The following is a 26,863-nucleotide window of genomic DNA, read 5'->3' as shown; positions in this document are numbered from 1 at the left end:
TCCAGCTGTGCCTGTGGCTGGGTGCATGGGAACTTGGGACACTTGTTTCACAACCTGCACGCTTGGAGGTGCCACTGCAGCCTCACAGGACACTCAGAAAAGAAGTTGGAGCCAAGATGAGGTCCAGCTCCTGGACTGTCTCACCCTCTGAGCTGTATCCTGAAGTTATGAAAATGAACAATGAATGCAGCCGTGAAGTAGTTGAAACAGTTTGCTTGCTGACATAGCAGATATCACATCTCCATTCAGAGTCTGCTCACCTTTGCTTTCAGTAAAACCAACCACATCCAGGTTACACACTAATACAGTCAACAGGAATTAGAGGGGAACTTGCAGAGGGAGCTGGAACTAATTTCCCTAATTTTTTAATAGTTCCATCTAAGAAGGGAAGCCTTATGGGTGACACAGAGTTGAGACAGATCACAGACATGGGAAGGAAAAGGTGACTTATAGTATGTGGAGAATCCCAGGCAGAATATGTAGGAACCTACTCTCAATCCCACTCACATTTCAGAATGGGTTTTTCTCCCCCAGTATCAGAACAGCTGGTTGCACACTTGCATAGGGATTTACTGAATCTGGACTGGTTGACTGGTTGTTTGTATAATTAGGTGGATATCAATGATACCAAGGTACAGATTTCCTGTGGTTCTGTCTGTTACAGAGAGGAGACACATAAACCCACTTTTCTCACTTCCACACTTTTCCTGGCTCCAGAGTGGGAGGAAAAAATTAACTGAAATACATGAGCATCTTCAAATATAATGCAATCAGTAATACAATATGCTGTATGAGGTAATCCATTATAAAAGCACAATTAAAGGAGACTTTAATAATTTTAAGTTTTGTGAAGTACCCAGAACACTGCTGTGCATGAGACGTTTTGAAAGTCTGATGGGCAGAAGTATTCTGTCAAAATTGCTCTTGTTAGAAAATTGGAATAAAGCTGATTTGCTAATTTGAGAATTCATATTTGCAGAATCTAGCAAATCAAGAATTAAATTCTTTACTTAGTAGCAGAGTGACCCACAGTCACAGCTATTTTAGTGCCTCTTACAATGAATGTCTTAATGGGGATATATGCTGCTCATCACAATTCTTTTCCTGTGCTATTTCATAATGCTCAAGTTTATAAGCATTTCTGCTAAAAGAGCTCTAACTTAAATGTCATCCTTGCAAGAGACCTGTTCTGTCTTTGGAGGATTACAGTACTTTAAGTTCCCAAAAGGGGTCTAAAACATATTGCCAGACTCATGATCTAGAAAGGTTCTGCCATGTTCAGAGATTTAGATGTTTCTGTGCTCCTTTGTGGTTACACCTTTGCAATCTGCCCAGTCATATGGATACTGTCTGTAAGGAGTCAAAACAAAGGAAGGATAGTGTTCAAAAGTAAAGTTTTTTCTTCGGAAGGCATGTTTCAGCTGCTTCTACAGGCTCTGCAGAAGTCCACGAGTAAATTTCAGCTACAACACCTGCAGGGATTTAATCAGTGGCTTTAAGTATTTGTCTTACTTTGTAGGCACACAAGACATCCTAATGATTATTAAAATAAGTCTCTAAGAGTTTGTTGTGCTCATAATATTTGTTCTTTAATCAGAGATCCAAGTAAACAAGTTGAGTCACAGATTTTATTACTGAGGCAATACTTGTGTTCAAAGACCATAGCCTAATATAAAAGTGTAAAATGTTAGAATGGAGCTCTACTTTTCTACTGCACAATATATAATGGTTTGAGTGTACAGTAACAGATGGAAATGTATCTTGTAGTACCAAGGAAGGAGCTTCCTTCATTTAAATGTGAGCATACACGATGCAGAAGTGCAAATAAACCTCTTCCAAAATGTGTTACGGAATTCTTAGAAAGCCCAAAATATTCTGCTGAGAGGTTTATTACCGTACAGCTGGTTCCACAGACTCTGTTATAAAGTAGATTTGGGCTCACTGAGAAACTCATCATTCTGTTGTAATAATGGATTCACAGTACAAATATTTCTCTGTTGGTAGAGCTTTGTAGTAAACTATGTACAAAGTTGATATGCCGACTGATACGTCAATAGATTTTACCTATACAGGAGAAATAATTTGCTTCCCACTCTAAAACCCATAATCAGACCCATTGGATGTGTGAAGCTCTAAAGTTCCTAAACCCAGGAAAAGACTTTAAAAACACCTGCAGGTGGTAAATGCAATCAGATGCTCTGTGTGGATTCAGCACATAATTCCCCCAAGGAAACAGATGAAATCATTACACTGAGTGGCTGTATCCTTGAAAAGTACTGTTTGTAATTGAACTGTTCCAAACAGTCTGCCACTAAAAATGCACCTTTCAGATGTCAAATCCTTCTCTATTGAGCAGTGTACGTGATCTGCTGCCACAAGTCATGGCAGAGTTTTCATGTGGCTGAACAAGGCATTTGATCCAACTGTTTTTCAGTGGATATTGTGTGAGCATTTATTTTTATTTATAGCCAGGCAACACTAACCAAAATCTTCAGAAATCCAATACTCCCTTTTACAAGGAACTTTTTCACCTTCCTCTTGCCACTGTAAAGAAAAGAAGTCATAACAGGCCTGGAAAGCTGTAACTTTTTAACAGTGAAGGGGAAAAACATATTCAGTAAAGACAGTCTCTAATTGAGCCTGGTTACTATTTCCTATAAACCAGAACAGATATTTCCCTGGTTTTCAAAGGCTGTTTTGATATGGCAGGACAGCTAGCTAAAAGGAGGGTGTGGAAAGAAAAATTATCAGCTTGAAAAGAAGCAAAATTCCATGGTCCATGCATTGCATTTAGTAGGGATGTGTCATGGAACCTCTGCCACAGAAGTTGGAAGATCTGGAACACAAAGCTGGCAAGAGAGCTGTCAGCAAGTCCAAATCAGAGTGGTACTGTACTGCTGAAAAACAAAAAATGTGGTAGGTACTTTTAAGAAAGGGGAAATAAATCTGGCCGAATACCAGACTGTTATTATGGTATCAGTAGTGTGCAGCACTTCTGACAGGAAAAAAAAAAACAAAAAAACAACAAACAAGACCTAATGAAAGAACTCCTTGGACATGGGTTTATTAGAATATTGCATTGACCAGAAGTTCGTTTTGTGCATATTGCCTATGATCCATCAATTTCCAACAGGATGCACTGTATAGAAGACTTCTGAAATTCTGAAAATTTTAACCAACTTAGACCTACTGGGGATTAGAAGAAAAATTAGTGAGTAATTAATTTATGCTAGACAAAAAAGCAATAAGTTTACTCTAAACGGCAACAGTTTATCGAATGGTAAATTACTGTCATGTGTCCTTGCTGAGGAAAGAATGGTACAAGACTCTGCTTATACAGTGACCATTCATAAGGTCAGTTTGAACATCAGAAATAAGTTTCAAGACACAGATTCTGTATGAGGCTTCCAAGAAAAATTTAAGCAGACCAAAAAACCACCTAGGTTTCTTCATGGAGCTAAGAGAGTTAGAGCCTTAGAGAGCTAAGGGATTATATTTTAAGGAATCTTACTAACCACTGCCTAAAGCAATGGGTCTCTGATGACAAAAGTAATTTTCACAACACTCAAGAGGAAGGGAGTACCTAACAGGGGTTGGTGACTCCTCATTTCTTTGAGGGCTCACTTGGTAAAAAGATACTGCTCTTTAGTACTGCTGGCTCCCTGCAGATCACCTACCAAGCATTTTCCCAGGCTTCCCAGAAGATCCAGTCCTTGTATTTGCCCACAGGCAGCTTGGAGTTCTGGCAGCTCAGCCAGGGTGGGGCTGTGGATGCTCCAGGCTGCCCTTGGGTCTTGGGCAGTCCGTTTCCATTAATTGGAATGGTGGTATATTTTCCCAAAGCAGGCATGTTGTGGTTGCTGAAGCTGAATTACTGAAAGTATAAGTAAACCTAAAACTATTTTGAAAGTTGAAAATTTTTGAGTTTCTTTTTTTTTTCCCTCTTCTAAAAGAAATACCTGGTGTCTTTGCCAATGATAGGAGGATTAAGACTAGATGATTTTTTAAGATCCCTTCCAACCCAAACCATTCTATCATTCCCCACTGTGACAGTGGGTCTTGGCTCTCCATTAGAAATCATTACCCTTGACTCTGAGTTCTTCTCTCAGGAAGTATTTCTATCCTGACATGTTATCCCTTAAACTCCTAATTACAGTGAATGTGTGATTTGTGGGATTTTATGTTTCCAGCCCCAAAATATGCAGGTTCTTTATGATACATACATCCGTCACAGGAAGTTTCTGTATGGAAAGGACAGAATAGCAGGGAAGACTACACTGAGGGGAATTGAGCATTTTGAGGGTGCAGAATGGGAAAACAAAAGTCTACTGAGCAGTCACACGGTAGAATCAACTCCACTGATAGAGCTGGAAAAAGCTTACACGCAGCTGTCTTCCATTTGCCTCCAGTTTTTAATTAGCTAAGTTTTCAGGAACTAAATTTAATTTCTAGATTGAGTGAAATGAGATTTTGTGCTGGTCTTGGCTGGAATAGAGCTAGTTGTCTTCTTGGTGTGTGATACTGTGCAGTGTTCTGTGTTCAGTGTGAGAATAATGTTGATAGCCCAGTGATGTTTCAGTTGTTGCTGAGCAGCACTTACCCTATGTCAAGGACATCTCATTATCTCATGCTCTGCCAGTGAGCAGGTGCACAAGGGATCAAAGCCAGGACAAGTGAGCTGAACTGTCCAAAGGGACATTCCACACCACAGAACATCATGCCCAGTACATGAACTGGGGGAGCTGCCCATCAGGGCTGACTGCCTGGTGACAGGCTGGACATTAGTCAGTGTGTGCTGAGCAATTGTATTGTGCATCACTTGTTTCTCTTGGGTTTTATCTCTTATCTGCCATTAGAGTTATTATTAATATTATTACTGTTACTGTATTGTTAGGATTATTTAATTTACATGGCTTCAAGTCTTAAGCTATTCTTATCTCCACCCATAAGTTTTACTTTTTTTTTGTAATTCTCCTCCCCATCCCACTGCTGGAGGAGGGGGACAGTGAGTGAATATCTTCATGGTGTTTGGTTGTTGGCTGGGGTTAAAATATGACAGATTTCTTTTTTCTTTTTTTTTTTTTTTTTCCAAAATGGCATCACTTGATGGCAGACTCTTGAGAAAGGAAGAAGATTCAGAGAGTATAACACATAGAAGTGAAATTTGAGCAATAGAAATAGGAATGAGTGTGTGGCATCCTATCTAATAGAGTTGAACTTGCTGTATCAGAAAATAGACAAGGCTGTACAAGGAAAAATGAGTAGAAACCAAGGCTGAAGAACAGCCATATAGAAAAAGTGATTGATTGGGGTGGAGTGGATGAGGAACCTAACCTTCATCAGAAAACAACTAAATAAACTCCTCCATATTAGTTCATAGGAAAAGTAGAATAAATAGAAGCCACAGGTAAAATGTGTATAAGGCAGTATTTTCTGCTGCTCTTGTGTTTGCTTCTATTAAAGTTAAAAACCATCACAGGCCATGCAGCTCCCCCGTGTGTTCATTCCTCTCTCACAAGCTCAGCCTGCTCAGTACATTTGCAGCCTTGAGTTATCCCACATACAGCATTAGGTGGTCAAACTGGAATTGCAACTTATTTATTTTTAATAAACAGTGAATATGAGTGGTATTGAACAGTGGGTTCAAAAAGGACTTCTCCTTACACGAGAGGTGAATACTGAGAAGACCATTAGGAATTAGGGTGTTCCAGTGGTGCAAATGTGGGGTTGATGCCTGGCAGGCTCACACTTTTTGCTTTTCTATCATGAACTTCCTCTGTGACCTTTACCAAAAGACTCCCTTTGTGTGTCTGTTTAGCAAGTGTAGAATGAGAGTGTATTTCTCTACTTTCAGAGGTAAAATAAAAGCCATATGGGTCTCGATTTTTATGGTTTTATGAACTATACAAATTGACAGGATCCGAGGGAATGGCCTGAAGTTGTGTCAGGGCAGGTTTAGGTTGGATATCAGGAAAAGGTTCTTCCCCCAGAGGGTGGTTGGGCACTGGAACAGCACCCCAACAGCACCAGCCTGACAGAGCTCAAGAAGTATTGGGACAATGCTCTCAGGCACATGGGGTGACTCTTGGGCTGTTCTGTGCAGAGCTAGGAATTGGAATTTATGAACTTGATCTTTGTGGGTCCCTTCCAACTCAGCATTTTCTGTGATTATGTGATACAGATTTAAAAGAAAGAAAAAAGTAAAAATACATAAATAAATAGAAAAAAAAAGCGGAAGGTGAAGGAGCAGAATTACAACATCCCTTACTACTGAGCTATTTGTTTCTTCTGCTGTTGAGACCTCCTGGTGAGTTCCTAAATATCAGTAGGTGCGAGGTGTTGCTTTGGGCCACGAACACCTGCAGTATGTACTCGAAGTGTGACCACCCCTTTGTTTCTCTGTGGCTAACACAAGCTGTAACAGATGAGCCCTGATTTGAAAGGTTAAAGCTAGCAGCTCTCTCTCTCTCTCCGCTCTTTGCCTCTTGCAGCCTGGATTGCTCCCCGTCCCCTCCCCGGGGCGCTCGGTGGGCACGGCGGCTCCGGGATGTCACCGTGAGCGAGGGGATGTCACTTGTGTGCGGAGAGCCCCATCCCGTGGCCAAGCAGAGCTTTTGCAGGCAGATCTGTGTGTGTTTGGTGGAAAAGGCAGCGAGCATCCCCCGGACGAGGTGATGCCGGGGCAGAGACCGCGGGGTTGAGACCGCCGGGGCAGAGAGCAAAGCTCGAGGAAGGACCGGGACCTGCTCGTGCTTACAGCAAAAGGAAAAACAAAAATATGAACAGGAACTTGGCCCGCATTGAGTCCTGATCTGTGTATAAATTGGAAAACAGAAAGCTCGGATGGAATTTTGAGCAATCTGATCTAGTGGAAGGTGTCCCTGCAGGGCACTAGAGCTAGATTACATTTAAAACACCCTCCAATCCAAACCATTCAATGATTCCGTGGTACTGCTAATGATTAAGCGTGATTAAAATACCTGTCACTTTATGAAAACACCTATTTATTATACAAGAACATTGCTTCAGTATTTAATAATTCAGGCCTCATGCAAGTCTATGTCAGGCCTTACCACCTGAAGAAGTGTGTCACAAATGTTTAAGTAACCTGACATATAGCTGAATTCCAAATTTAAAATGATTACCAAGCAAATTATGCTCTTGACAATTAAGTCAATGGTGAATCCAATTAAGAATGGTTGTGCAGTCTCTTCATAAGGAGTTCTTGGTTTTGCTGTGTTTGTTGGGTCAAATGTTGACATTTCTAGCAGACTATCAAACTATACCAATATTATTATTGTCACTGTTATATTGTCAGGCATATTCTGCTGCTCTCCCCTGCCCTGCTCACCCCATTCACAGACCTCTTTGCTTATGCTGCAGTATTTATGCAGTGTTACTACTTCATTCTTTCATCTTGGTGAGAACTGAACATTTGATTCTCAAATGTAGCTTTGAATGTGTCAGCCCAACTTTTTATAACAATTAAATTCTCAAATGGTACAGCAGCTACTAAGAATTGCAACTTCATTAGCAATCTGAAATACCTTCCCCCAGTTCCAGCAAGCAGGCTGTGGGTGTCATCCTCCAGACTTTTTATCTCCAAATTTGTTTGCATGTAAAAATAGCTTTTGACAGAGCTAGTGACCAGCTTTGATTGTTTTTCCCGTTTGTGTTACATAAAATTAGTTTCCACTGTAAATGTAGCTAATACACAGCAAGATCTAACCTAAAACTTCAGAATTCCATCCTTTTTCAGACAGTTGGAAGAAGAATGCTCAGTTAAGGTAAACTTTGCATACTGCCAGACCAAACACAGGGGCTGGCACTGAGCTTTTTGCAGTGATGTTGGCAGTGTAGCTCAGGGTGTTCTCCCCAGCAAAGGAACACTGTGTGGAAGCACAGCAGAGAGAAGCTCTGGTGGACAGGTAAAAAGGAGCAGCTGCAGCAGAGGTATGTGGGAAAGGCAGGAACACATGAGCTGGCTTTGCTGCTGGTTAAAGAAGTGCTGCTGGAGCACCACTGAAGGAAAACCTGGTTGGCTGCCAGTGGGTGCACTGGGATGAGCCCAGCAACAGGAAAGTGCATTCCCATGATATTTCTGGCATTGTGTTTGACTAGGTTATGTTGAAAACACTCTGAGCCTCTGATCTGAGACATGAGCTACTCCTCTGCTTTAAATGGTTTTGTGCCTTGGTATCTCTCCAGATGAATTGACACTTAATAGAACCTTATTAAAGTCAGCATAAGAGCAATTTTCACCTAAGTTATAATTCAATTCAAGGGAGTAGAAATCTAAGGCCATGATTCGTGAGATGATTGTAGAGGCAGTATGAAAATGCTTCTCATTTAACTTGCTTTGAAAATCTGGTGTTTGAACAAAATTGAGAAACTGATGTGAAGTAAAAAGAGACCAGGAGGAGGGCTGAAGTTAGTTTTGTCTTACCCATTTATTTCAGTCTGACTAGTGTCCCAAAAGCTCTTACTCCTGTGTAAGTGCTGGCATGCTTTACTGTGCCAAGCATTCTACCTCAAACTTGGGCCCCAAAGATCTCAAGGATGAAGCTCTACTTAGTGGTCAGGAGTGGTTCTGATGCTATGAGACAAAGAAGAGTTTCTTACCAGCAGGAATTAGCCATCAGGACAGGGAAGGAAGAGGTAGAGGAGTTTTTTTGAAGGATGAAAATACTGTTCTCTTTCTAACAAAGGGGAAAAGAGAATAGCTTGTTTATATAAAGGAGAAAAGATCAAAAACTTGTTTAGTCTCTCTTACATCCCTAAAATTATCCTGAATAAAGCCTGGATTTGCACAAGATGGTCCTAAAGTCTTATTATGGAGCTCCAGGGTTACTTGGGTTGAGTAATTGACCCTTAATGATGGTTTTTACAGCTCTAACATCCACACTACCCAAATCCCAGTACCTAAAAAGTCAGATAATGTAGTTTGTCTTGTTCCCCTTGATTCCCACTGCAGTGGGTGGAGATCCAAGGGTAAGTGTTTGCAGTGGGGTCTGGCTCTGAGTCACCCTCTGGAAGGTCCCCTCCTCTGTCACTGGTGACTGGAGCACCCAGGTACAGTCAGCACTGAACTGAAGGGCTGTGAAGTGCCTCATGAAATTCCACAGTGTCTCTCTTTGTCTAACATGGACATCACAGCTTTTTAAAAAAGGACACCCTCGCCCCAAAATATGAATGGCAAATGGCGTAAAAATCCTTTACCTTCCCCTGCACAGACAGCACTGTTAATAAGAGGGAAAATTCAGCAGCTGCTTCACAGGAAAGAGAGGTGAACAATAGCTCAGCACTGCAGGCTTTGCTTTTTAAGCCAGCATGTACAGGGTCTGACCGAGCTATTTCAGAGCACCAATTGAAAACTGAAAGAACAGTATTTCACTAGAAAATGTCAGTTCAACAAAATCTAATGGTACATGAGAAGAGAAGGCTATTTTTAGACTATTGTCACAAAAAGTTAATTATCAAACCTACCTAGGAAACTCAGATTTCTTAATGCTGTTGTTCTAATAAGTACCTTAATTTGCCTGAACTCCCCACTTGTAATGACTCTGTTCTTGGAAAGCTATGACTTGTCTCTTTTTTTTTTTTAACTTACTTACTTTTGATTTGAAGATTAAAGGATATTTCATCAGAACTCCCTTTCAAGCAAAAACTTTTATGTGTTAACAAGCTCTGCCTGTAACATTGCATCTAAGGTACCACTCAAATCAATTCTTTTTCCTTGCATGGCCAGGGACTTGGTTTATTAAAACTTTCAAGGTGTTTCAAAATGTATTCTGAATATCTTGAAATAAAACTGTTGCCCTTTCTATTGAGGGTATTTGCAGCTATAGCTATTAATAGGATGTAAATTCTAGTGTTTTATGGCTCTGACAAATATTTGTTTCTGCATGAACTAATTTTTTTTTCAAAGTGAAGGCAAGTACCCTTAATATTCAAGAAGATTCTGCACCTTAAACCTGCTCCAGTGTTCCTTGCTGGGAAGTCTCTGGAGGATGCAACTACTGCTGGTTTGAGTGCTGGGCCAGTGCTACCCTTAAAAACCAGCCCTTTCCCTTCACATACTGCCTGTACTAAAGGCTGATTCAAGTGCTCTCACAGAGAAGAGAAATTTCTGATAGTGTTATAATCTATTTTGTGCTCCCAGAAGTTTAAAGCCCTGCTAAAAGTATTTCTGAGAGAGCCTTGGATATCTGTCTAGTAGCATTTTTGTCTTACTGTGGAAACACACAAGCTATAAAACACCTTTCTAGACTTTAAAAAAGCTTTATTCTGTGCACTTTCTAGCATGATAGATTAATTATACAATTTGCTTTCGATAATGCAAGAAATCACAGAAGAAAAATATTTGTCTATGCTTCAAAAGCTTAAGTGAATTTTGTTTTATTTATGCCTTTTTAAAAATATCATGGTAGAACGAAAATATATTTTCGTGAGCTGCTACTGGAAATAATTTGGAGCTTAATTTTCTCCTTTTTACAGCAAAAGGTTATTTTGATTGCATACCATCCAACTTTCCCATTGAAAAAGATACACACAAAAAATTGAATTGAGAAAAATCTCCAATTTCATAAACAGTACTGTCATGAGCAGCTGGCATTGTTTGGTAACAACAACAGCAACCACAAAAAATAAATTTTTTCCATTCATCTTGCTAATCAGTTATTTGCCCTTCAGCTGCCAAACTTTGCTGCATGTGTTAGTTCAGCTGTTGTCAAACACTCTATACTGGCATGTAAATATATTCTCTTGAGCAAATAAAGCTTCTCTGACTGTTGGTCTGAGAAGATAGGAGGCTGCCTTTGATCACAGTGTGGCTGTTTCATAAAGGTCAAAATAAAAAGAAAGTGTGAGAATTCAGCAGTTTTCCTCTCAGCTCTGTGGAAGTGTTTAATCACCCAAGCATTGCAGGTTGCAGCTATTCTGCTTTTTCAGCTTCTGTTTCCAGTCAGTCAGAGGCTGTGATTTGAGAATGCAGAGTTCCCTTTTGTCCTTCCATCTGCTAATAAGGCCACAAGGCTCTTCTGAGGTATATCAGGGTATAGCTACAGGTACGAAGGGTAGCTCAGTTTACAGTCCTGAACTAATCACAGTTTTCACTGGCAACATCAAGCAGCATTTTTTGCTCTTGTTCCTTCATCACACCTCTTACAATCCCCTCTGCAACAAAAATCTCACAAATCCTTTGGTGTTGCACACATGCAATTTTCCATATTTTGACAGCCATTCTTTATATTATTTTTTTATAAGTGGCCATCAAATGACATCACAGTTTCCCCTTTTCAGCTTGTGAGCTGTTCTTGGCACGAAGATGAACAGAAAAGGCTGGAGAGATGCACTGGCCATGCTCCTTGGAGCAGGCTGTTTCCAGGATGTACCCCAGCACCTCTCTGCATTCTGGAAGGAGTTCATGGTTATCATCTGCAACTGGAAGGTCACTCTCCTCCTTGTTTTCTTCCTGACCATTATAAAATGGTCTCTTCTCCTGTCATGCCACTTCTAAAGGAATTGACTGTGCCACATTTGAATACTCTGGAGAGTGTGGTGAGGAGCCAGAACACTTAAGGCATCCCAGCTGTTGGTTTATGGATGTCTTGGATAGCAGGGAACTTGTTGCTGCCCAGTTACATTGAAATTTCTCTTAACCAGACTAAGGTAACATGCAAGTGGCATTATTTATTTGCAGCTTCCACAATGGATAATAGTTAAAAATGTTCATGAAAGGTGATGATGCATAATTGACTGTTATTGAGAATGCAAATAATTGGAAATCTCTCTCTCCTTTTTACATAACTTGTTTGTCACACAAGGGGCAGTGTATTTTGGCATCTATTATACAATGTCTCTCCATGAATGAGCTTTTATAGGTGGATTTAATTTTTCACCTTTAAATGTATTTATTTTTCTCAAGGAGAAAATAAAGTTATTGTATTTATTAATTAAAAAGCCCCAAACAAACTGTTCTTTTCATTTGCTAATATCAGCATTACCCTGTTAGAATTTTATCTGTGTTTCTCCTGTGTTTGACTCCCTGTTACAGTTGAGAAATAATAACAACCTCTCCTCCTCCCTCAGTTTTTAAGTGAAGAGTCTCAGGTTTAGTACCAAGGGTGAAACCCTGAATCTTGTATTTAACAGAACCCAGTACAAACATATAAATGGGAGAGCTCATTACCAGCTTTTGACTGAAGTGAGACATGTTGGTAATTACCCTCTCCGAGGAGCTTCAGGCTGGGAGAAGCTGGCTGGCCCTTTCCCTTCAAGCTCACTAGAAGCACCTCTTCAAATATTTATGTAGATAGATTTTCAATGACTAATTGGACACACAGTTATACTGAGACCATAATAATCATGGCAGTATATAAAGCTTCACACTCAAGTAAATCAGTACATTTTGGGGATTCGTTAAGTCAAATAACCAAGCAACAGTTTGTGAAGCTGACTGAGGCAAAAGTGAGTTGATTACAAGGAAAATGTCCAACACTATCCTGTTTTATTTTAAAAACCTAGGTACAGTGATTAAACACTATCAATTTCTGCTTTGAGGAAAAAGGTGGGACTAATCTTTGTGCCTTGGCATGCAGGGCAGGCACCCTCTGCCAGGGGTATCTGATGAATCAGGCAAATTGAGGAATGGGAGGGGAGGCTGTGTTTCCCCACATATTAGACACAGCACAGCTGCATTAGGGAAGAAATGATGTTGTGCTGTGTGGAAAAGGGCTGCAGAGGACAGGACTGGCATTGTTAGCCCAGTCTGGTGTCCACACATTTATACTCTGCTGGGGGTTCTGTTGTGGATGTGAACAACACATTATTAACTAGTTTTTATTCAGTTTGGGGTTTTTTTTTTGCTTTTTATTTCTTTGCAAGAGAGATTTTGTCCTCTCTGTGCTTCATTTGTTAGGAGAGCACTTGCAGTTGTCAGGCAATCTATGTTTGTGTTCATCCTGGTGGCAAGAGTTTGCCCAGGATATTAATTCACCCTTAGTCTTTGAACAGCATTTGTTGGTATGGTCTGGTAAACTCAAAAGAAATAGTGCAGTAGCTTATTCAAATTGTTTGTGGTCTCTTTTTTCCTCCCCAGCAATCGCTGTAATACTTGTTTGCTACCTTTATTTCCTACCAGTCAACTCCAGAGTTGTTCAAATAATATTTTTTTTAATTTTTTCAGCACTCTTTAAATGAAATCTTTTTTTTTTTTTTTTTTTTTTTTTTTTGTTAAAAACAATGGAGTAAGAAATTGTTGTTTAAGACAAGTATTAGAAAGTCTGTATTTAGGTTTTGAGTGTAGATATCAGTGAATGGTTATCAAGGGGTTCTTGACAACAAAGACAAGGCAAGCACAAGGTGACTTTTCTTGGAGGGGAATGGGGAGTTACCAGACAGGAATGCAGAGGTGGGCAGTCTGAGTCATGGAGAGGAAAGTTTCTGGTATGGGAACTACAAAAACATTGGGGACAGGGGAGGTGATACTGGTAAGGAGAATAAGGAAATAAAGTGAAAAGATAGCCACTATTCAGATTTTAGTGGCTTGATGTGAGGAATGGGTGCTGGTTAAATTATCTTATTTCTGTCAGACATGCTCTGATTCATGACCATGCAGGTAAGTCAGGCAGAGCTGTCACTCCCCAGAGAGGGCTGGGGGCACAGCAGGCTGCCTGTCTGTGGCCTTGGCACACACCTACAGCTCCTCTGCAGCATCATGAGAGAGGAAATTGGCACCTTCAGGAAGGCCAGGACAAGGGCTGGGAATTACTCATGTCCTGCTGTAACCTTGCATGGTTTTCTGCCTGTGTTTTTAAAGGACTTCACTGCTACTTCAAGAGTGTTTTGTGTCCCATGTGCATAATTTCTCTGAAAGTGCTGTAAGAAAAAGAATCGTCACTAGAAAGAGAATGATATTCCTGTCAAAGAGAAAAATGCAGTGGGGACTTTTTTCCACCATAATCAAGTCTGCTATATTAAATCACGTGGATGGGGGAAGGAAAAGAAAAAAAAAATACTATGAAACTGAGTGTAAATATTTTATTCTTAAAAGTAAATCTAAAGTTCAAGTAATAAGCACTTAGGTGCACTATATTCTGTATTATTGTTTGATGTGTCTTTTGGGAAATTGCCCAAAAGAAAACATGTCTCTAGCTTGCAGTTTCTAGCTTGGAGTTTATGCACTGTTTTCCCAGTGATTATTTTTCAGGGCATGAAGCTCTCATGTTTATTATGCACCCTAAAGCTTAAACATATCAAGTGCTGCCTCTGCTGGTTCAGCAGCCCTGAGAGCTGTTCTGTGAACTTCATTAGATTGGCAGGCTGAAATTAATGGCAACTTTAAAAAATAGACCTGGATGCAATGTCATTAGAAACTGTGATAAAGGCGTAAAACATAAAGAAATTTGTCACATTCCTGTCATTAAATTTATGGATGTCTTGGGTTGCAATACACGATGTGACCAGAAATGTGCATTCTATCACTATCTGTTGAAGCCAGGTGGGGCAGTGATCCTTATCTCCATGGGAGATATTCTGCTAATGGGCCAGCTGTTAAAACCAGCTGGGGCAGTCATCTTTATCTTTTTCATGGCCCATCCTTCCTCCAGGGAGATATCTCCTGTTAATGGGCCATTAAGTCCCATTGCATGACTGATAAAATTACATAATCTCATTGGGAAATGCTCCACCCAGGGGGAGGAGCCAAGCCTTTCCTACCTAGATAAAAACTCAGCTTTGGACCATCAGAGCAGCCTTTTTCCACTGGATTCCAGAGGAAAACTGAACCTTCCCACATCATCACCTGACCTTCGGAGGGAAACTGCACCTTGTACAGGAGCACTGCTCCAACTGAGCCACATCTGTCACTGCAGGAGGATGCAGCCACCATTGAATGGGACTGCTGCCAACACCCTGCCTGACAGGGTGTCAGGTTGTACTCTGACTCTGTCAGTGTTTTGGTTTGTTCTTTGTAGTACTGTATTTCTATTTCATTTTTCCTAGTAAAGAACTGTTACTCCTGTTTCCCATACTTTTGCCTGAGAGCCCCTTAATTTCAAAATTATAATAATTTTGAGGGAAGAGGTTTACATTCTCAATTTCAAACAGAGGCTCCTGCCTTTCTTAGCAGACACCTGTCCTCCAAACCAGGAAAATGGACAAGCCTGTGTAAAACCCAGTTATGGGTAATTTGTTACATAATGTCAACAAGGATCTATCATTAATGGTACTGATTCAAGGCCACTGTATTATGCATTCAAACAAATATCCTGGGTCTCAGAAGCCTCCTGTAACATGTGCTACTATCTCTGAGATGCAAATATAATTTCACTAGTGAAGAAGGTACTTTAAAGCTGTAAGAAGGATTGATTTTCCAATAGTACTCTTCTATCAGATGAGCAGGATTTGACAATAAATGAAATAAAAATTTAAATCTAGGCTGGAGATCACCACTCCAATCTATCCCTATTTAAACAGATACTGAAATGTGTTCAGGCTGCAGTTATGTATCTGGTACTGTCTAAAGAGTAAGTCAGAGCAGGCCCTTCTGGAAATAAATATAAAATGATTAGTACAAGAATAAATACTTACGACCAATATGTATTATACATTTTACTTCTTAGTTATGTTTTGTACTTCTTCAGCTGAAAAACATATTAACAGAGTACAGTGAATACATTCCTCTATGACTACTTCTATATTTTTCCCAGTGTTGTTGAAATGCTGTGTTTTGGCTTGTTCTTAAAGGCACTAACAAAAAAAGTATTTTGATCAAACGGAAATTTCCTTTCAACTTGGTTTACAGAATACCAGTTAAAACTCAGTGCACATTTTAGTTTTTTAGAAGTGAAATGGTTTGATGTACCTAAAATGATTTTACTTTGGCTTTTTAAAAGTTGTGGGTAAGTTCTTCAGTTATTTTCAAATTTGGGGGTGGAGGGGATGTATTTCCTGGTACTATACCAAAACACAATGTGAAATCATTTGGAAGTAGTATAATTCTCTTAACCCTGCATTTTGTATAAGGCAGGTCCCTGTGATTTTTAAAAGGGAAATTATTTTGGCAGTTTTTGTGCTCCTATTCATCTTAAAAAAACCCCAACCAAACAAAATTGAAATCAAAACAAAACAAACAAAAGTAAAAAACCCAAACCCCTAAAAGTTACAAACAGCATATATATGGAGCAGAAGGTTGCTCAACTCTGCAAATTGGTATCCTGGAGACAGCAGGAAAGAATGCGAGGTGCAGCAGTGGTGGCCATATGCCTTTGAGACACCTGAAAAGGCTTTAAATGATGACATGACCATGTCACATCTGTTAAGTAGAGATGATATGCATTTAGGAAGTGGAGGGATGTTTCTTAGCAAAGCAAAATTTCTCATGGAATGGCTGTCACTCCCTTTCAACAAAGCCTCCCCTCCCCACCCCTCTTTGCTACCATAGGGAGAGGAATGCAATTTTCATTTAGTTTCCTTTATAACCTCATAGATGACATTCATGGGAGACAACCTGTGATTAATGAAGGAGGAGACTGGCACATGTCAGGAACTGATTCTCTGCAGTATGTGGAGAGCAGTGCCCTGTGGCAAAGCAGAAGTGGAGCAAAACCTTTATTCATGCAAAAGAATGGGCCTTGTCTTAAAAAATATTTACAGCACAAAGCTGTATGAAACTATCGGATACATTACCTGACAAAAATTTTATGGGCAATCAGTATGATTTTCAAACAAACAAAAAAAGAATAAAAGAGTACAGAAATAGATTTGACTTGGATGTTGTCTTGCTTGAAGTAAAAAAAAAAAAGTGCAACTTGTTTAAAAAATAAAATAAAAAACAACAAAAGAGTGTGTTGCACCCAGAAGCGTGAGAAGAGGAGAATATATTAAAAAGCTAAAGAATAGGTGGCCCAACATGCTCTAATTAAGAAATAGGTACATCAACTGCAGTTAGTCATATTTGTTGGGATTGGTTTTGTATCCACTAGTCTCCCATCAAATAAATGTGTCATTACAAAAGGAATAGAAAAGAGATAATGACATTTCAAATGTAATTTCACAAAGAAATAAGCAAAGGCAATGAAGTTAAATACATTTTCATGCATTGGCAATTATTCAGGGCTGGAATCTTAAACCCATGTGTGACCAAATTTGAAATGTAAGATGAAGAATCCAATATGTGTTTGTTCAACAATAAAAATCACTTGATCTCAGGAAAAATTGCACATTGCTTAGAAATGTTTCAGTGAGCATTTGGTGGACAAATGTTAAAAGACACCACGGGCCCATTTCAATTAGCATTTTAATGCTAGATAAATATGATATTCATTTGGCCTTTGGATTTCCAAATTGAAATCTGAGCAGAAGTGGGACAAAAGAAGGTGAATATACCCTGAATCAAGTGTGAAACTCTCCTTTGCCTTAAGGAGGCTTCCTTTGGGCAGATTTTATCTGCTGGTTCTTCATAAACAGAAAAAGTACCCTCCAGTCCCACCCAAGATCAGAGTATGAGAGGCTGTGATGGTGCCTAAGCACCTTCCAAATTCAGCCATCACTTAGATACTCTGAATTTCCACACAGATTATTGCAAAACTCCTTTCTTTTTTCCTCTGGCCTGGGTCTGACACTCAGAGGTTCTCCAAATTAGTTATTTCCAGGCTCTCTGCTCTGTATCCATTCATTAAAGTTCAAAGAGAGCTGGAGACATGAAAACCCTGGAAGCCTTGATGCCTGAAACGATTGGCTCAGTGTTGCTGAAAAATACATTTTGTTTTTGTTAAACACAGACCTTTGGACTTTCCCATTCACAGGAGCTGCAAAATTTGTACCCCCAAAAAACAACAAAGAGATATGAAAAGAATTTGATGATGAATGCAAACCTTTCCCCTCACAATTAATTAGAAGGAGGGGAACAACATTTCATTGCCCTGGACTGTACCTTGGGGCGTCTGTCTGAGTCACAGCACGTATACAGGCTGTGAATGCATCCAGCTCTACCTCTTCTGACACAAACCATTAAGCAAAATTCAGTTCTTGTGCAGTATCCATTAGGAAAATAAATTGATGAGGGGCGTTTTTGATTCAGTTGTCCTCTCTGTGACAGGTAGCATACGTGCAACCACTTATCACTGCCTCGCTGAAGAAGTTAGAAAAATGGGAGGAAGAATAAGCAAAACCAGAAATGCTTTTTCACTGTACAAGGTGGTCTCCATTTTAATCAAAAATATTTCTGAATTCTTTTTTCTCATATTGAAAATGTTTTTCCGGCTATTTTCATTGTTTAACCTCTTTCAATCTTTGAGAGGTATTGGGAATCCATAGAGGTCTCAGCTGACTGGACACTGATGAATGTTTTCATGATTTTCAAGAAGGGCAGGAAGGAGGACCCTGGAAACTACAGGCCTGTCAGTCTCACTTCAGTGCCTGGTAAAGTTATGGAGAAGATTGTTCTAGTAGGTATGGAAAAGCACAGGAAAGACAATGCAGTCATTCATCACAGTCAGCACAGCTTCATGAGGGGAAAGTCCTGCTTATCAAACCTGATTTCCTTCTATGACAAGGTAACCCACCTAGATGATCAAGGAAAGCCAGCTGATTTTTGGATTTCAATAAAGCTTTTGATAGTGTCTCTCTCAGTATCCTGGATGAAACGTCCAGCCCCCAGCTGAAAAACCTCACCCACACCATCACTGATGGGTGAGCAGCTGACCCAGAGATGGGGACAAAGGGCTACAGTGAACAGGGTGACACCAAAGCTGTCACTAGGGGGGCTCCACAGGGTTCCAACCTCAGCCCTGTGCTCTTCAACATCTTCATAAAGAACTGGAACACAGGACTGGAAGGGATGCTGAGCAGGTTTGCAGGTGACACAAAGCTGGGAGGAGCTGCTGGCTCCCTGAAGGCAGGCAGGCCCTGCAGAGACCTCGACAAATGAGAGGCCTGGGCAGTCACCAACCATGTGAAATCCAGCAAGGGAAAGTGCTGGATTCTGTCCCTGGCATGGGCAGCCCTGGAGGTACGGACAGACTGGGGATGAAAGGCTGAAAGCAGCACCAGGGAAAGGGTCCTGGGGGTGCTGGGGATGGAAAGGGGAATCTGAGCCAGCAGTGCCCTGGCAGCCAGGAGGGCCAAGCGTGTCCTGGGGCACCAGGCCCAGCATGGCCAGAAGGGCAAGGGAGGGATTGTCCTGCTCTGCTCTGGGCTGGGGCAGCCTCACTCCAGGGCTGGGGCAGCTCGGGGGGCCATGGTATAGAAAAGACATGAAGCTGTTAAAGAACATCCAAAGGAGGGCAATGAGGATGCTGAAGGCTCTGGAGGACAATGGGATGGTGAAGCCGTGTGAGGAGGGGCTGAGGGCACTGGGTTTGTTCAGCCTGGAGGAGACTGAGGGCAGACCTCAGTGCAGTCACAACTTCCTTGTGAGGGACAGACAAAGGACAGGCACTGATCTCTGCTCTGGGGTGACAGTGACAGGACAGAGGGAATGGCCTGAAGCTGTGTCAGGGGAGGTTTAGGTTGGATATCAGGAAAAGTTTCTTCCCCCAGAGGGTGGCTGGGTGCTGGAGCAGCTCCCCAGGGCAGGGCTCACAGCACCAGCCTGAGGAAGTTCAGGAAACACCTGGACAATCTCTCAGGCACAGGGTGTGACTCTTGGGCTCTCCTATGTAGAGACATGAACTGGACTCGATGCTCCTTGGGATCCCTTCCAGCTCAGCTTATTCTGTGATTCTGTGATTCCTGTGTCTCTCTCACTGCTGTTTCTAGTCCTATTTACTGGCTTGTTGATTCCTCACTTTGAAGTCAAAGCCCTGCTCTGGTGGTTTTTGACAGGCTCCTGAGAAACCCAAGGACAAAGAATAGCCTCAAGAAGTCCATTTAAACAGTGGCTTTCTGTTGTTCTAATTGCAATCAAAGTGGCAATGAAGAGGGAATTTAACTGTTTATTTATTTAGGTAGATAGGTGACAGAAAACTTTGACCAATTCAGTCAGGTATTAAGGTGTGTGGTTTTGTCTGCTAGCCTGTCAACTGCAGGACATTGTAAGAATGGTAGTCGGTTCAAAAGGACTGTATCGCTCTGCTGACAAAGTGTAACTAGTCCTGTGCTTTAAGTGCAGCTCTGTAGATGGGATTTTCTTTTGATGAAAGGCTAATTCAGTTTGCCAAGAAATTTTTCATACATCATGATTTGAGGTGTCACTAAAGATTAAAACTCCAAAATTTGTTCAGGTAGTAATTTAACTTTAATTTTTACCTCCAAAGATGAAAGAGAGAATTCTCTTTTAAAATAGAGAAGGTTAGATAAAGAGGTAAATCCCTACTGATAGTTTATGACTTGAATGTGGACTGGGTCTTTTTTCCAATTAATAAGACTGCCTTTAAAAAATAAAGACATGAATTTGAGTAGTTAACATTAGAGATGAGCACAAGAACTGAAGAAACCAGAGCAAGTCAAAGACTTGTTCTACTGTCAATGAAGACGTAGTTTAGTCTCATATTCTCAGAAATCTGTGATCTAACCACAGTTTGATTGCCTCCAATACTTTGGACTGAGTTATCAGGTCTGTCTGCATGACAAATGATTGCTGTGCCAGACCTTTGAACAACCCTTCTTTAACCAAAGCAGTGAAGAAAATCAGGGGAAGGAGGTAATGTTTCTGTAGAAAATGCTATAGATAAGCAACAGTGCACCACTATATTGAGGGGCATTTCTCTCTCTAAGTCAAGCCATTTCAGAAGCAAACAGGAGAAAGCTGTCAAGTAGTCCACCAATATGAGTCAGAAAATTAATTACTTTGCATCAGGGGCTATTTTCAACCAACTTGCAACGAGACAGGGCGAAGTCCCTTCATCTCAGGACTGTGCTGCCTGTTCAAACACTCTAATTGACTCATTAAGTCTGACCACACAGGGCTTGTCATCAACTCCAGAGAGACATTAGTGAGTGCACCTGAGTGATGATCCTCTCTCAAAACATGATGGAGGGCAATGCACTCATCACCAGTGCTCGCTCAGCGCTGCATCAGGGTGAAGACAAAATGGCAAAGCGTTCACGGGCTGCAGAAATGCTCACAGTTCAAAACAGATATTCCCTGTCCTCCCCAGGAAAAGACAGATGTTTAGGTGACAGCACTGCATAGGTTGTCTGTACCAAGACTATACCAAGGTACAGCTAGATGAAATTCCTTACCAGGAAATTTGCTCAGAGTAGACTGTGAATGTAACTCATTGGTGATACAGCCCTGATTCCCTACAGGCAGTTGAAGGAAGATGGAAAACCCTTATGTCTGTAAAGTGCTACTGAGGACTGGCTACCATTCCTAACACTAAAAAGAACATGGAAGCACTTAGAAAAAACCCCAGCAGCTGAGGATGAATTGTTATCAAGACTGATTCTTACTTTTATTTGTAAGACCCAGGGAGTAGGAATGGGAGTGGAGTCTCACCACTACAGGGAGTTTAAGGAGGTGTCCTGCTGTGACAGATTTATAGCTCCCCAATCAGAGGAAATCTGGATAATGCTGTTCTGTGCTTCCCTGAGTTGAGCAGTCAGTGATAAACCAGCTCTGACTGCTGCTGCAGAGACAGAGCAGCTCCCTTCTACACCCTTACTTCTCAGCTATGTTTGGGGAAGCTACTGCCACTGCCTACTGAACAAGCCAACTTCTCTGTCTGGAGTGTCTGGAAAGTAGATTCTTGTTAGCCCTGCATGGAGACTTATGTTTCCCCCACACACTTTTCACCCTTTCCCCCCCAATAATCCCTATTAGAAGTTCAAATTTGACAAGAATGTACCCATCCAAAATAAAATAATAATTTTTTTACCTTCTAGTAGATCCTGATACCTGATAGCAGATCCCAAAATCCTTTCTACACCAAAGAATGTACTTAAAGGTTGCATCTAATTTAGTTATTATTTTAATTTTCCATCCACTACCACCTTGCTGTAGTACAAAAGATCAGGGAAGACACAGTCCTTTCTCCAGGATATTTGACACAGACAGGCATGAGGCAGATGGGGCATCTAACATCTGTCTCATAAAAAGGGAAACAAGCAGCCTTTTTGCATGGATTTTTTTAATGCTAAGGAGATGCAGTTCTTTTTCTGCAGGAAAATGTGAAGGATGTTGCTGTTGATCAAAGCCTGGTTTTTATGGATCATCTGCTACGTTGATGCTGACCAAGTAGAAACTTCAGAGACTGCAACAGCCAGTTTCTGTAATTCACTTCCCCCATGCCTCCAACACGTGTGGCTCTCTGCTCCTGTATGCCACAGCTTGGATACTTGGGTTTGTGAGCTCTGTGTTGGTGCATTTAAAGTAGAATCAAACTGAAAGTTTCTTTAGCATAAAAAATAATTTATATTGTTACACATATAGCCATGCATCTAATAGGGCACAGTACATAACAAAATATCGTATATTTCCTTTGTAGCATGTAAAAGAATCTTGCATGTGAAACTTGTAAACCACTGCATCTCAACTCATCTAATTACAGTAAATTCACGAATACAAGCCACACTGAGTATAAGCCGCATCTCTGGGTGTTGGCAAATATTTCGTTCTTTGTCCATAAATAAGCCGCACCTGAATATAAGCCGCTCTGTCGTTCGCAGCGAGGACCCGCGTGCAACGAAGTTGCCAAATACTAACAGAACCGCGACAGGGCGGGGTTTACTGGCTCAACTAAGGCTGTGCAGGCTCGGTCCGCTAGGGGCTGCTGACGGGGCCAGGTGGCCCAGCTCGGTGGTGCCGCTCAGGGCTGGCCGCTGCCTCTGGGTTCGCTCGCCCCGGCCCCGCTCCCGCCGCAGCGCCGGCCGGGCACGGAGCACCCACTGCTCCCATCACGGCAGCGGAGGGCGGGGGCAGAGCCCCCCTCCTCCTCCCCGAGCTGCGGCAATGGCGGCGCGGGGCCCCCCCCGTCTCTCCCCCGGGCTGCGGCAGAGGAGGGAAGGAGAGAGCTCTCCTACCTCTCTCCTCGCCCCCCGTGCTGCCTGCAGGGAGCCAGGGCAACACAGTAACACTTTGTAACAATCGTGAAATGCCGGCTTTTACTGGCAGGTGCTTGGCTCGGCGCCCTGGCTGGCACGTCTGGGGTTGTAAATGTCAGAAGATTATTCACAGATTAGCCGCCCCCGAGTATTAGCCGCACTTCCAGGTTTCCACCAACATTTTTGTCAAATTGGTGCGGCTTGTATTCGTGAAATTACTGTAACTTCATTTCCCTCTGTCTAGAACAAAGTTCTTTATGCCCCACAGCATGTGTATTTATCCTGCATATGCATATTTCTGCTCAGTCAGGCTTGGAGTTGATGGAGTTCATTTTTCTGAACAAATCAGATAAATGCAGATAAAACAGTCACCTACCTACCTGGGTCTACAAACATCCCACAGCTTTGACAGTTCTGTACTAATATGCATTGTGCATCTGCTGATACAAAGTTTTGGTTTGGCAAACTTTCAAAAATCAATAGAACTTTTTTTTTTGTTTTGTCTCATTTTGATGTTTCCAAGCTATTAAAAGCATATTTCATTGACAATATTATACTGTCACTTTAGAATAATTTTTTTATTTTCCGTGGTATAGATTTTATCATATGGCTTTCAGGCAACCAGCAATATCTGGGCATTAATATTTGTGTTCAAATGACCAGAGAAAAGTTCTTTCTAATATTGTTATATATATATATATATATATTAATAGAGCTGCTGGTGTACAACCTGCTGGCTTTAAGGAGAGTGATGAGGAACATAACATGGTACAGGAAAATCATAAGTCTCTTTTAAGAAGGTGCACATCATAAAACCCCAGGAAAGCAGTATTGTGGAAGAGAGAAGCAAGTTTCTTGCAGTAGGAGAAAGAAACATACTAGTGTTCCTTGAAATAAACTGGTCAATTTATTTTTTATGTGGAAAGGGAAAAAATAGATTTGCATGCCCAGGTATGCATTTATTTTACTAAACAGAAAATACAAAGGTTTTCTAAATTGCTGGGCACTTGGGGGTGAAAAGCTTGAGTTTCTTGTAGTCTGCTTGTGCAGCGCAACAGGCTGCATAATAACTTTTGGCACCCTCATTAAGCATCCTGAGCTAGCAATAAATTATGGAACAGCCTGCCCAGAGAAGATGCTCCATCCATGGGTGTGTTTAAGATCGGGTTGGATGTGGCTCTGAGCAACCTGGTGGGGTGGAAAGTGTCCCTGTCCATGATAAGGAGTTGGATGAGATGATCTTTAAGGTCACTTCCAACCCAAACCATTCTGTGATTCTATATTTAGAATAACAGATGGGGTGAGATTTTTCATCTCTTGGAATGGCAGTGTTATGTATTTCTGTGCCCACTTCATCAGGGATAAAATTCTGCAGCAGTCCTGCATATGCAACTTTGCACTTTAGTAAATGCTGTAGAAATTGTTGCTTTTTGGCCTGCCACTCCCCTGGCTCTGCTCCCAGTATCTGGCAATGTGGTGGCTGTCACATCTGCCCTTATCTCAGCTTCATGACCTCTTTAGACATGAAAATGCTGTGTAAGATATCACTTTTCTTTGAAAAGAGATTCTAGGGAGAATCAGATGCAAACAAGTACAAAGTCAGCCTGGTGAGAAAAAGCAAATGCCAAAAAAACTGGGAGCATGCAATACTTCAAAAGCACGTTGTCAACACACTATCTCAGTAAGTCTAGTATGTTGACAGGTAGAAAATCCCTCTCAGTTTACAGTCAATTGAACAATTATTTTTCAAGAAATGGCAAGCTACTGAACTGAAGGAAAAAACCATCCCTAACCTGTGGATTATGTGTGAAAAGGGGGCTGTAAGGGAACAGTCTGACAGACTGCAGGAGACTGTATATCAAGGGGAAAAGGAAAATTTCTGGATATAACTCCAACTCTGGATACGAGAGGTAAACATGATGCTGAAGCAGTATTCAGGAGATCCATCTCAATTTAGAATATTGAATATTTTGGGTTCTGACTGGAAACTAGGTTTTGCTGGATCTTCTGAAAGTTTTGGGGTTTTTTTATGGCAATATCTAGCTTAAAAATGAAAGCATTATCATTGCATCTCAATTTATTGGCTGATGATACTGAATGATAAAACTCACAACATCACACTGTGATTGACCAGTATAACAAAAATATTTTGGCTCCTGGCATGATAGACTCTGTAAAAGTAATTATTGGTTAATGACTTACATATCTAAACAATATTTTATTATACAGTTTTCATTTATCTGTCCTAGGTACAGGACCAGTTCAGATTCCAGCCTTTGTGAAAGTATTTGGAAGCACATTCTCTATCAAACCAAGTCCATATGAAAAGTCTTGCATCCCTGACTGAGGCATTGCCAATCTCTCTTGGGCCATACTGGAAAACAAGTCAGATAAAAGGTCCAGGATTAAAATAGCAATTAAAAAAAAAATAAGTGCTTATTTTTCAAATCTGCCTTACATGAAAGTCTAGCTGAGAAATAGTGTCAACACAGATTTTTTTTTGTTCCACAAGATATGGAAAATATATACCCCATAAAACTAGAGGGAAAAGCACCCTCTGACATGCTAAAAGCACCCATTTTAACATCAACATGTTGAAGTGCTTTTTGCATCCAGAAAGTGTGTCTTCCTTCCAGAGATGATGGTGTTAACGCCCAAAACCTAGAATACCATGCAGCATCAACAGGAAGACTCGTGCAGCACACCATTCCATGTGAGGTCACCTTAAGTCTCCCATTAGATGCACATGAAGCTGGAAGTTTGATGTGCTGGCAATTTGCAAGATTAGAAGGACAAAAAAGATAAGCAGGTGAAAAAACTGAAATATGTAAAGAAAGCCCAAGAAACATCAAAGAAATAACAACCCTCAAATAAGCAATAATCTTTTCAATATGCATCAATTTGGAATAAACTATTGAAATCCTATGTTGGAGGCATTGAAAAGCAAAAAGCAGTGGAGCAAAACATTATCCTTTTATGACTGCTTCTCCTACTTTCTTAAATTGTTCTCCCACTGTTTTAAATTGTTCTCACTCATATTTTTATTAAAATCTTTTCTTTTTTGAAAACAAACCCTTTGCAAGTGAAAATTTCACTGAAAGACTTAATAAACCTGTCAGTGCAATATTAGCTCCAGAGTTTGGCACCCTTGGCAAGAAGGATGAATATGAAAACAGGGTCCTCACTAGGGGCTAGTTCTGCCTCTTAGTGAGATTTGTGAGGTTGAGAAGGGTTCCTAAGAGCATTAGAGATACATGAAAGAAGAAAGACAGGGGATTAACCAGAGAGAATGCAAGGATAAGGTTTGTCAAGTAATGAAGCAGATGACTCTCGGGAAGACTGCAGAGCTACATATAATTCTGACAGGGAAGGGCAGAAGCAGGAGTTTTAGAAGTGTGTCACCATTTTCACCATTTTCCACTTCCCAGCTCAGCTAATAAACCAAAAAAAAAAAAAGAGCAGGTTTAAAATTAAAACATGCTGCCAAGGACCTGAACTAGAAACAACTTGTAGGCTTTATATAAATCTTCTTAAGACCTTAGCAGAGAGTAGAACTTAAAAGTCTGGAAGTATTATGCATGAGGATTTTTTTTCTCTCATTTAGATCCTGAGCTCTTTCAGGCTTAAAAGACTTACTTTTCAAGAGGAGTATTGGACAAGTGAAGAGGTAGGAAAATGATCATAATATCTGGTATCCATTAAAAGACAAGTAATTGTTCAATGTGATTGAAGTGATTAATATGCCTTAAGTTTTAGTGAGATAGGAAGCTTGTTGATTAATGTGTTGGACATTTGTCTACTGTCTCTTTTTTCTGCATTTTGTAATATTACTAAAACAAGTCTATGTTGGCATGGCCAAAAAGCAGAAAGGCATGAG

This window comes from Catharus ustulatus, chromosome 2 (assembly GCF_009819885.2).
Source record: "Catharus ustulatus isolate bCatUst1 chromosome 2, bCatUst1.pri.v2, whole genome shotgun sequence".
In the NCBI taxonomy this organism is placed as follows: Eukaryota; Metazoa; Chordata; class Aves; order Passeriformes; family Turdidae; genus Catharus; species Catharus ustulatus.
This window is presented reverse-complemented; position numbering follows the sequence as displayed.